A 9,434-nucleotide genomic window follows, 5' to 3' on the forward strand; every position below is an offset into this window, starting at 1 on the left:
ATAACAAAGGAACTTCAGATTGTCAATTGTAAATAGCATCCAGAACCAAGTTAAGTCATTTTTATGCTTGTTATTATTTTAATAAATGTGTGTGAAAATTAATCAAGTTCTGTTTAAAGTTGATCACCGTCAATCTGCTACTCTAAGCGTGCAAGTGGCATTTCTATCGGCTGACCTGACGGCAGAAGATAAACACGCCACGATAAGGCCACGAGACATATTGCTGACATTCGCCTACTTCGTTAGAGCGACAAGTCAAATAATCTGATGGTGTGTGTACCGAAGGTCTTACAGTACGCACACCACAGACTACTACAGCGCCATCTATCACAATGCGAAAAAAGTGGTCCAACTAAAACATTCATATTTCTTTTAAGTCCTACTCGAATATGTAATAAACAATGGGGGTTCCTATATCCGTTTGACCTATGGCAGCGCCATCTAGCGGCCAACCATAGCGCCATCTGGTTTGCCCCTTCAAGCTAGGCGAGTTTCGTTCTTTGTAGTTTTTTCGTTTGATGCTTATTTCGTGAGATATTTGGCCCGGACACTATCAATGAACCACCCTGTATATCGAAGCGAAGCATTTAACATAAAATTAAATGTTTACTTCTTAACTGCTTTCTTCTTTCGCTCGATCAGAACACTATTTAAGGCTTCACTTTGAATGACACCGTGTTCAGTTACATCCTAAGAAACTTTTCAACAACTGAGATTAAAGATTTCACTGAGTTATACACCGATGTGCCACAAGTCACAGGACACGGTGCCCCGTAATATCGTGTCGGCCCTCCTTTTGCAAGACGCAGTACAGCAACTCGACGTGGCACGGACTCAACAAGTCCTTAGACGTCTCTTGCAGAAATACTGAGCGATGTTGACTCTATAAGCGTTCATAATTGCGCACGTGTTGCCGGTGCACGAACTCACATCTCGATTATGTCCCGTAAATGCTCGCTGGGATTCATGTCGGGCGATCTGGGTGGCCGAATCATTCGCTCGAACTGTCCAGAATGTCCTTCAAACCAATCTCGAACAGCTGTGGCCCCGTGACACGGCGCATTGACATCCATAAAACGGCCAACGTTTTCTGGGAACATGAAGTCCCTGATAGTGGTCTCCAAGTAGCCGAACACAACCATTTCGAGCCAATGAACCGTTCAATTGGACCAGAGGAGCCAGTCCATTCCATGAAGCCACGGTCAGCTTACACAGTGCTTTGTTGACAATTGGGTCCATGGCTTCGTGGGGTTTGCGCCACACTCGAACCCTGCCATCAGCTCTTATAAACGGGCATCAGGACACTCTGACCAGACCACGGTTTTCCCGTCGTCTAGGATCCAACCGGTATGGTGACGAGCCCAGGAGAAGCGCGGCAGGCGATGTCGTTCTGCTAGCAAGAGCGCTCGCTCGCTCGTCTGCTGCCACGGCCTATTAACGCCAAATTTCGCCGCATTTTCCTAACGGATTCGTTCGTCGTGCGTCCCGCATCGATTTCTGTGGTTATTTCGAGCAGTGTTGCTTGTCTGTTAGCACTGAAAACGCTCCGCAAACGCCTTTGTTCTCTGTCGTTAAGTGAAGGCCGTCGGCCATTGCGTTGTCCGTGTTGAGAGGTAATGCATGAAATTTGGTATTCTCAGCACACTCTTGACGCTGTGGATCCCAGAATATTGAATCCTCTACGAGCTACGAAATGAAATGTCCCATGCGTCTAGCTCCAACTACCATTCCGCGTTCAAAGTCTGTTAATTCACGTTTTGTGACAGTAACCACTTCCGAAACCTTTTCACACGAATCACCTGAGTACAAGTGGCAAATCTCCGAACCCACTGCCCTTTTATGCCTTGCGTACGCGGTACTACCGCCATCTGTAGTTTTGCATATCGCTATCCCATGACTTGTCACCTCAGTGCGCCACGTCGATGACAAATAAAAGATAGACATATTTTAAAATGGTATAACGCTGAGGACGTTGCATATTATTTGCTTAGTTGTAGATTAGTATAATTATTTACAGCGATGTATCGCTCGCAGCAGTCGTATTATCGGCCATCAGCGATCCCGAATTATTTGGATTACATACTTGAATTACGGTTTGATGAAGAGCGAAATCGGCACCAATTTCCAAAAAATGATTTGAAACTTCACACGCAGCAAATTTTATTGCTGCGTTTTCTTTCTGTAGTTCCTCACCTACAAATTCCGTTGAAAAAAAGTAATCTGTCCATAGAGAACAGTGAACTGGCGTATTATCAAATTATTGTTGTTTTCGACACAGTCACATAGTATGACAACAATCATAACCAGTTCCATTCATTCGATGGCCATCTTTGGATTCTATACGTCAGCCCGCATCTCGTGGTCGTGCGGCAGCGTTCTCGCTTCCCGCGCCCGGGTTCCCGGGTTCGATTCCCGGCGGTGTCAGGGATTTTCTCTGCCTCGTGGTGGCTGGGTGTTGTGTGCTGTCCTTAGGTTAGTTAGGTTTAAGTAGTTCTAAGTTCTAGGGGACTGATGACCATAGACGTTAAGTCCCATAGTGCTCCGAGCCATTTGTACCATTCTATACGTCATAAGTGGTATTTGAAAGCACTTTGTTCACCGTACTCCACCTGTAACGTGTAAACTATTTGGTGGCCAACGTATAGCCATAACTGGTTATGACTGTTATCGCATTATGCGATTGTGTCAAAAATAAAAACAAGTGTGCAATTTCTCCTTCTGTTTCTGTTGTCACCTAACAACGTACTATGCACATTTGCAGAAGTTTATGTATATTCTCAATTTCTTTTACACCACAGCATTACTCGGAACTGAACTTCATACACAAATAAATTCACGAAAGAGAGAAATTCATCTGATTTAATAGGCGTCAGGTACCATTTAGCTTAGGTTTAGAGAACAACCTCTGCCCTATTGTTCACTCTTATCCACTGCAAGAAAAAAATGCTATCATTCGCGTATGTCAAGTCGGTATTCGCATTCTGAAAAATCCTTGACATTATACAATATTTTACATTCAGTCACTTTCGTGTCATTTCGAAATTACTCACAGCATGTATTTTAATTCAGATTTTTGTTACAAAAGGCCATCACACATGATTCGAAGTGAGATCTCTGAAGCCGTAGCTCTGAAGAGCAATACTTTATTCACATTGCAGCTGCTCGTATGCCTACGCCAATGGAGTGCTGGCGCCTGTTTGAGATCAATACTCCCGGCTGGAAACAATGCGGCGTACGCTTCCACATCAAAACCATATCGTTACAGTGCCAACGGTGGTAAATAATTATCAGGCTGTACTGATAATTGACAAGAGTTAGAAACTCGTCCATAAGGTAACCATCGTGCAGTCAGGAACAGAGGTATCTTTCGGCGACAAGTAGTTTCAATCTCGACTGCGCAGCCCTTATTGCTCGGATTCGTTAAAAAACGCGTTCTCATGGTTCTCAGTACTTCCAGCATTGTATGGAGAGACTTCCTCAAGTATTACGTGTGTGATGAGTCAAAAAAATGGCTCTGAGCACTATGGGACTCAACTGCTGAGGTCATTAGTCCCCTAGAACTTAGAACTAGTTAAACCTAACTACCCTAAGGACATCACAAACATCCATGCCCGAGGCAGGATTCGAACCTGCGACCGTGTGATGAGTCGACAGCTGTACATGCTGTAGAAAAAATCGCGCATTCTGACTTCAAAGCGTGATCCCTAGCACACTAGCAAAACAAAATTGCTTTTTCCAAATTTCAAACTGTGTAAATTTCCAGTAGAAAATAGACGTCAAAAAAGCAGTTTGACAACACTGAAAGCAAATGTACAGCAAGTATCTTCATTTAAGACGTATCGGACGCTGGAATCCTATGTATCAGATGAATTAGTGTGAAAAAGAACGCTTAAAATAGCGTGACTGTGTGATAATTGTAATATAAAGCGACCTACCTAAGAAAATATGATTTCAATAGTAGGGAGCAAGAGAATCAGCGCAAGGTGAAAAATAATATTAGTAGGATTGGTGTTTTTTACTTTAGGAAAACCCATAAGCAACGCCGACAGTGGACAGGAAAGCCTACACAATTGTAGCATTAGGTAACAAAAAAGGTGGACGCTTCAAGGCAAAATACGCATCGAAAAGTGGAATAATTGAAAACAACTGTACACTAGTTTCTGTGTTAGTGTCCATTACTTGCACGTAGTTTGTAAAAAGATTTGCTGTAATTGCTGCATAATAATTAAGAAGCCATACACGTTACCACCCAGTATAAAATTACCAAATAATAACTAACGTGACTATAACTGGAAAGTAGTCTTCGCCTTAATTATTCTGACCCACACTGACTCCCAGTCTATTAACAAGGTATTTCATTTTTAATGTCTTGAGTGAGGATACTTGCCATACATGTGATTTCAGTGTTATCAAACTGCCATTCTTCCAAGTCCATTTTCGTCACAGATAATGTTGCATTGTTACCGTGCAAGAAATCGAACTGCGAAGTCCGACAGTACGAATTGTGCTTCATCCTGTATGAAGACGAGGACTGATTAACGGAAACTAATTCTCTTCGATCCGTGCCACACTTAACTGAGGTGACTAGGAATCGCATTGTCGGTATGCGAGAGTACGGTAGCACTATCACTACTATTACGATATCAACCGGCGAAGATGTTGATAAGAGAAGGAGGGCAAAGAAGGTCTTTGCTCGTGCAAAACACCAGGAAGGGCAAAGCAACTCCTAGCCACTGTAGATATCTGCATCGCGAAGAGTGCATAAATCTCGATCTGGGAGGGAGTGCGATTATAGCTGGTTTCAGTTACCGCAAGACTGCAAGAAAAAAGCCTCTTCATGTCGTCATCGAGAAACACGAGTAGTGTTCTGCTCCTAGTAATGGTAGGATAAGCTTGACTGTTTCGCGTTGGATGATTTCAGCTGGAGTGGGAGACCTGGTTGAAGTTTGATTCAGTATTGACTCGGAGGGCTACACTATCGCTTTAGCAGAATATATGCTGCCAATCGATCGATCCCTTTTTCCTATAGAAAATTAAAATCATCCCATTCGTGAACGACAACAGCAGCATGTCATATCAACAACAACCAGAAATTGTAGTATTTTCAGTGTCGTAATGGCCCATGAAGTCTTCACACGTATATCTAACTGGGAATGTTTTGGCACTGATGGTTCGAAACTGAAAGCTGTGTCAGGAGCGTACTTCAGAGACTTCGGAATCATGTTTTCGCAGTATAGGAGAGCATTAAGAGAAGTCGGCACACCACCTTCTTCGTCCCTCGAAGGCTCAACAAGTTGTTGGACAGTGAGGGATGGAAACATTTACTGCTTTAAATTACATATAGATTTCCCGACAAAAAAAGTGCAGCACCCAGAAGAAATGGTCGGATGTCACTGTAAATTCGTACAAGTCCACACAATCTGTAAATGATAAGAGTTGCAGTTCACTATGACAAGTAGAACGGCCACCCAAGAGCATTAGTGTTGTTCGTGTTCAGAGCTTTTACCAGGCCTAGTAGGAAATATAAGGACGTGAACAGCGTCATATGTTGAGTGATCAATGTGAAGGATACAGAGACGCCGAGAACTCGTGTGAGCCTGACATTTTGAATGGGGTGTCATTGTGTGTTTCCATTTGACAGAATGGACAAATGCTGCAATATGCAGATTGGTGGGGCATTTGGATGTGACAGTGGCCCGATGTTGGACTGTGAGGGTAGCTATACTCGTCGTCAAGTGTCCGGTTCACCACTATTAGGGGAGATCGCCCTATTGTGCACCGAGCGCGTCTCTGCCCGCCGTCCGATAACAGGCGGTGGATTCCCTTAACATTCTGTGTGATAAACTAGCAGCAATCTGAATAGGGGCATATGTAGGCTGCTGTTAACACCACAACATAAACAGAGACGCATTATGTTCAGCTATGAATCACGATTCTGCAGTATTCCGGATATCATTGTCAGCGAGTACGGTGGCGACATGGGGAGAGATCTCATTCTTCCAGTGTTTTGGAGAGGCCAAGTGCTGTTTCTCCCGGCTTCAAAGGGTGAGGAGCCATCGGTGTGACTTCAGGGCACGGCTGGTAGTGATTGGGGGAGCTTTCACGGCACAACTTTACATCACGGACAGTCTGCGTCGTCATGTGTTACCTCATATGCGATAATATTATGGTGTCATTTTTCAACAGATCAATGCACGTCCACACAAACAGTAAGATTGACAGGTCTGTACCGGACGAAACAGATGTGGGACCACCCCAAACATCAACTACTACATCCCCCTGCACGTATCTGGGATATCTGCGACCAGCTTGCCTGTGGAGAGGATACAACATTGTGACACCCTTCCCTATCGAATCAGTGCACGCATCCAGGACAGTGGGGATACAATGACATACTGCTAAGTGGACTGATACTGTCAAGTTCTTTACAACTTTGACTCGATTTTGTAATCATTGCAGTAGCATTATACGCACTCTCAAGCCGTGAAATTTTATTTAATTTGCTCCACCCCTTCTGGATGTTACAAGGACGCCACAGCGTGATTCCTTGCACGCAACAATAAAAAAATTTTAACAAAATTTCAGCCCATATACAAAGAACCTTCAGGAAGTAACGCAACACACTTTTCCTAATAGCAGGTTGGTTTTATTCAGGATTTTAATACACTATATTATTCCCCACTCTTTAGGCTACAAAACCCTATTTTTCAATTATGCTCTCCATTCGATGCGACGCCCTTACGCCACCTTGCTGGGAGGGTACGATTCTACTGGCCGAGGTCGGAGCCAACGTCTTGCCGCATCAATAACCTACCCGTCATCCACCACTGCTTCCCGCGGAGTGCCTCCTTCATGGGGCCAAGCAGTTGGAAGTCGGCAGGTGAGAGACCATAGTTGTAGGGTGGATGAGAAAGAACAGTTCAATCAAGTTTTGTAAGCTCCTCTCGGGTGCACAGACTTGTGTAAGGTCTCGTGTTGTCATGGAGAAGGACAAGTTGGTTTGCATTTTTGTGGCAAAGAATACTCCGAAGTCATTTCTTCAATTTCCTGAGGATAGCGCACTACACTTCCTGGTTGCTCGTTCCACCGTGAGGGAGAACATCCGTTCAGAGTCCCAGGAGATCGTCGTCATGACCTCACTGGCTGTGGGTGGAGAGGTGGTGTGGCGCCACTCAATGGATTGCCGTTTTGTTTCCTGTTCGAAGTGATGGACCCACGTTCCATCGTCTGTGACGATGTTCGACAAAAAATTGTCACAATCAGCAAGCAGTTCCGCACAGATTGTGCTTCGTTGTTTTTTATGGTCCTCTGTTAGGCGCTGAGGAACGCAGAGGGTGCACACATTTGAGTGGACGAGTGCGTCAGTAATGCCAACGGAAATGTCCACTGAGCAGTGAGGTGGCTGACTGTGATCCATTGATGACCTCGAATGAGTGTCCGCACGTTCCACCATTGCACGAGACAGCCGTGTGCGGCCGGCCGGCACGTGGGAGGCCGACCTCGTAGCGATGCTGACATACGCCTCGTCCAACGACTCACCGTGCTTTTGTTCACTGTCAGCTCTCCGTAGACATTCTGCAAGCGCCTGTGAATATCTGCGATGCGCTTGTTTTCCGCCACAAGAAACTCAACGACAGCTCCGTCTGGAACACACCTCCCTTACAGGCGCCATTTTGAAGGCTACATATAGCGCCGCCACCTATCCGAACTTCATCAAACTACAGATGCTGAAGCGGAAATATTCCACGATGTCCTACAACAAATTCCGCATTTTTGCAATCGAAATTGGCCGAGAAAAAGAAATGTGTTGCATTATTTTTCGAACGCTCCTCGCATATTATCGGCAGAAAAACGACGTCAAAGAAACAATTTTCCAACACTGTAATCACATCACAATGAATATTTCGATTCAATGCTGTGTAATTGTCGTGCCCAGTTGATGCAGTGTGTACCATTTTTCGTTAGACTACATGAGTTGGAGAACGGGTATGAGCTTTTTTTTCAACAATGATATGCGCAATAATGCTGTAGTATACACTTTTTCTTAAACGATACATATCATAAAACAGCAGATTTTTTAACACTGAACATAACAGTTATTGTTCAGACATGTGAGCAATGTTCATGAAGAAAAATAATGAGTTAAAAATTCACGCAGAAGTGCCGCAACACGACGTGGCACGGGCTTGACTAATGTCTGAAGTAGCGCTGGAGGGAATCCTGCAAGGCTGTCCATAAATCCGTAAGAGGGTGTGGAGATCTCTTCTGAACAGCACATTGCAAGGCATCCCAGATATGCCCAATCATGTTCATGTCTGGGGAGTTTGGTGGCCAGCGAAAGTGTTTAAACGCAGAAGAGCCACTCTGTAGCAATTCTGAATGTGTGGGGTGTCCCCTTGTCCTGCTGGATTTGTCAAAGTCCGTCAGAATGCACAATGGATATGAATGGATGCAGGTGATCAGACAGGATGCTTACGCACATATCAGAGTCGTATCTAGACGTGTCAGGGCTCTTACATCACTCCAACTGCACACGCCATACAGCATTGCAGAATCTCCACCAGCTTGAAGAGTCCCCTGCTGGCATGCAGGGTCCACGGACTCATGAGGTTGTCTCCAAACCCGTACACGGCCATCCTCTCGATACAGTTTGAAACGAGACTCGTCCGACCAGGCAACATGTTTCCAGTCATCAACTGTCCATTGTCTGTGTTGACGGGCCCAGGCGAGGCGTAAAGCTTTGCGTGGTGCAGTCATCAAGGGTACACGAGTGGGCCCTCGGCGCCGACAGCCCATATTGACGATGTTTCGTTGAATGATTCGCACAGTGACGTTGATGGTCCAGCACTGAAATCTGCAGCGATTTGCGGAAGGGTTTCACTTCTGTCACGTTGAATGATCCTCTTCAGGCGTCGTTGGTCCCGTTCTCGCAGGATGTTTTTCCGGCCGAAGCGATGTCTGAGATTTGATGTTTCACCGGATTCCTGATATTCACGGTACACTCGTGAAATGGTCGTAAGGGAAAATCCCCACTTCATCGCTACCTCGGAGATGCTGTGTCCCATCGTCCGCGAGCCGCCTATAACACCACATTCAGACTCATTTAAATCTTGGTAACTTGCCATTGTAGCAGCAGTAACCGATCTAACAACTGCGCTAGACACTTGTCGTCTTATATAGGCGTTGCCGATCGGAGCGCCGTATGCTGACTGCTGACATAACTCTGTATTTGAATACGCAGGCCTATACCAGTATACAGTGTAAATTAAGTGTCATACGACAGCAAAAATTATAAAAATTGACCCTGTGAACATGATACACATACTACATTCAGTAAGAGGGGCCAGCTGTAATATTTTGAATACACTATCAATGACAGCAAGTCCTTCAGAAACCATACACAGTCCTCAGAGCAGATGCTCCCTACATCTCCT

The sequence above is a fragment of the Schistocerca serialis genome, chromosome 3, assembly GCF_023864345.2.
Source record: "Schistocerca serialis cubense isolate TAMUIC-IGC-003099 chromosome 3, iqSchSeri2.2, whole genome shotgun sequence".
In the NCBI taxonomy this organism is placed as follows: Eukaryota; Metazoa; Arthropoda; class Insecta; order Orthoptera; family Acrididae; genus Schistocerca; species Schistocerca serialis.